The sequence below is a fragment of the Chiloscyllium punctatum genome, chromosome 34 (assembly GCF_047496795.1).
Source record: "Chiloscyllium punctatum isolate Juve2018m chromosome 34, sChiPun1.3, whole genome shotgun sequence".
Lineage (NCBI taxonomy): Eukaryota > Metazoa > Chordata > Chondrichthyes > Orectolobiformes > Hemiscylliidae > Chiloscyllium > Chiloscyllium punctatum.
This window is the reverse complement of record NC_092772.1, coordinates 408862-412112: the sequence shown is the minus strand read 5'-3', so window position 1 is coordinate 412112 and position 3251 is coordinate 408862. Positions and strand designations below refer to the sequence as shown.

Here is a 3251-nt window from a genome sequence, read left to right as displayed (position 1 = left end):
AACAGGAGACAGGTATTGGTGCAGGTTGGTATGCATGTTTTTCTGCATTTTACGTTAACCGTGCAATTTCCTGCAGAGACATTCACACATGGACACGAGCCACATTGATAATAAGTGAGTTGGAAACGTGTTGGAACTGAGTTGAAAGAGCTTCTTTTTTTAACGTTTTTAAGATGTCAATTACGCTGAACAGCAACGAGCTATTGGAAACAGAAAGGTGAACGGTACAATGGCTTCAACTTTCAGTGCTGGATGCCACTGAGCCGCAGGACGGGCGTCGGCAGCTTGTATTCTGTAGTGTATCGGTCATCGCATTCGCCTCACACGCGAAAAGTCCCATATTCGAGACTGGGCCAAAACTGCTTTGTTCTTCAACTGCAGCCTTTGACATAGACAAGAAAAGAGCTTTCTTGTTTGCCTTCCCATCTGCAAACCTGCCTTCGAATTTGCATGAACAAATCTGCTCTCACAGTGCAATGCAATGCAATTCCATTTACTTACAGTGCAAAACATTGTAAAGTTTTTCTCCAAACTGGTTCTGATCATATGCCATTCTGTTTGAGAGTGGAGTTACCACCTTCTGATCCTTCCACGAAAAGCAGTACCGCATTTGCATTCCTTGCGCAGGCGGCTCGGTTCAAAGACAGGGAAGAAGCCGATGCGCTGGTGTCACAGTGCACCACGGATTCCTGAACTTGTCTGTCTGTCAAATGTACACCAAAGTCGTCTCTGAAAGAGCTCATTTGGAAGGTGTCTGTCGTTATTCAACGTACGAGAATTGGCACCAGAGGTCCTGAATCATGTTTTGAAGCAGTTCGCACTTGAGTGGCTCTTTCAATCAGCAACAGCAATGAAAGAAATTACACTCTCAGAGGAACCTCTGGACCTGTGCTTTCATAGCGTCTCTAGTATTAAGGTGCGCCCCGAGATCTAAGCCATGTTGAAACTGAAACGGAGGAATCGACAGAGAGGCTACAGAATGACATCGCATCCATTTGGTTTTCTTGAAATCACTGAGGAGCAGGAAAATGTAAACGGGGAGGGCGAGTGGGGAAGTGAGGCCGTTGCAGCTCTGGTGAAACCCCTTCTTTGTGACTCACTCAGCAACCAGCCACGTGAAGGTGACTCAGAGGCGTGAGAGCTCTTCACATCGAGAACAAAAAGCAATCAAGGGCAGTTAGCACCTCTTCCGGAGTGGGGGTGGGGTGAGGTAATTACCTTTTGACTTCTGTTACTATGTTCAGAAACTGCCTTTTAGATTGAGGTGAACAGAAACTGCATTTCTAAAAAGCACCATGGAACTTGTTAAACTTTATTGAGTCGCTTCTCATCGATTCCCACACAGGTTTCCGACTCAGTTGGTATCCATGAGGCTCATGTCCAGGAGTGAACATCTCTGCAGTGAATTGCACGGTTGAGGCATAAACGCAAGGAAAGTGGCATCTCGAACCGGCCCCGAGGTCAGAGCATCCTCACGATGTAATCTGTCGTTCTCGGATTGGAATGCGACCTCCGGTTTTAGGGTGGAACATTCTTTGGGACCTTATTCTGCAAAACAGACACAGTGACTGAAACTATGCTGCACGGTATGATTTGGGACACGGCCTGCTCAGGTTTGTGCATTTTCCCTGTAGTCCGGTGTGTTTCATGTTCGGTGTAACCGTGAAAGTTGTCCTGTTTCGAGCAATGGGTGAAATCATTTAGCAAAGCAAGAATCCGAATTGCAGTAATGTCAAGCAGCTGATGGTAATTTGACCCAATCATATATTCTCACACACTCACAAATACATTTGTAGCTGAATCCAGTCTGAGAAGATAGACTCAGTTTACCAGTGATTTTTGTCTGGATTGATGGGCTATCGTTAACTGCTGAGAAATTGATATTGTAGACGGGCACATCCCAGCAGCTGTGCGAGTCGGAGAGGGATCATGGAACCATTTTCACGGGAGTTTACATCTGTTGTTATGCAGGAGCACAATTGGAAGTGCAAGAAAATGGGGGGAGGGGGCGTGGCCGGCTGGTAGTGTGGCCGAGCGGTCTAAGGCGCTGGACTAAGGCTCCAGTCTCGACAGAGGCGTGGGTTCGAATCCCACCGCTGCCATTTCTGCTGAACAGCTCCAACGGCACAGCCTGGTAAAATGCTGTTTCGATCCCTGCTGCGTTTCTGTTAAAAGCAGAAGGAAAATGGGTTTGGTTCCCGGGGAATTGACTGCGGTGTGGGAAAGTGCCGAATTTTCCAAAGTGTCTGTGCTGTCGTGATCGTGTTCGCCTCCCGCGCGGAAAATCGCCAGCAGCTCAACTGTTGCTTTCTGTTCCAGGCAAGTTGAGCTTTTTCTGGAACCGAATGGAGACTGTTATTTCAGCGCTGTTGCGAAACAGAGTCCTACGGTGACTCGACTCGTCGTTATTTGGTTTTCTGGCCAATGAGAAAATCATTCCAATGTATTTCGGTGTCATATGTTACTGAAATTCTCCCACTTCCGTCATTTCCGTCCTGGAGACATCGGAAGGGAAAGGTAATCTAATCGAGACTGTGATTGGTGAAATTCACTTTTTATGGCCCATTCTTATTATGATCTTTCTTTGTCTCTTTGCAGCATTGTCTGGGAAGTGGTGGTGCACTCAGTCTCCAGTATGTTTGAAAGAGTAGTTTGGAATTGCCCTGTTGTTAGTTGTGTGATTACTTTATGGCTCACGCCCCCGGACTGTCTCACAATTAGCATTCATGCTCGCTGTGTCTGAAAATACATTTGGTTTTCCAGGTTGGTTTGTGTTCTGCAGTGTTTCACAATGCTACCTTTCCCGTGAGCAGTCGAACAGACTAAATGATTTTGCCACAGACTGCGATGGTAAGCTCCGCAAAAACGTAATCCTTTAAAGCCGGAGTAAGCAACACATAGTTATTGGGGTACACCGCGTGGAAACAGATACTTCGGTGTATTTCGTCCATGCTCACCACATCGCCAAAATTAAACAAGTCCCATTAAACAACGAGCTAATGGAAACAGAAAGTTGAACGGTACAATGGCTTCAACTTTCAGTGCTGGATGCCACTGAGCTGCAGGGCAGGGGGCCGAGGCTTGTGTCTGTAGTGTTGTGGTCATCACGTTTGCCATACACGCGAACGGTTCCCAGTTCGAGACTGGGCAGAAACTGCTTTGCTCTTCAACTGCAGCCTTTTACATGGACAAGAACGGAGCTTTCTTGCTTGATTTCCCATGTGCAAACCTGGCTTCGAGCTGGCTTGAAT

The 3251-nt window shown here is 46.9% G+C and overlaps 1 non-coding gene across 1 annotated transcript; it reads left to right on the top strand.

The window, feature by feature from the left end:
* The first annotated feature begins 2020 nt into the window (after positions 1-2020).
* Positions 2021-2102, top strand: trnal-aag (transfer RNA leucine (anticodon AAG)). The gene has a single exon. It is a non-coding gene; the product is annotated as a tRNA-Leu (tRNA).
* Positions 2103-3251: the final 1149 nt, after the last annotated feature.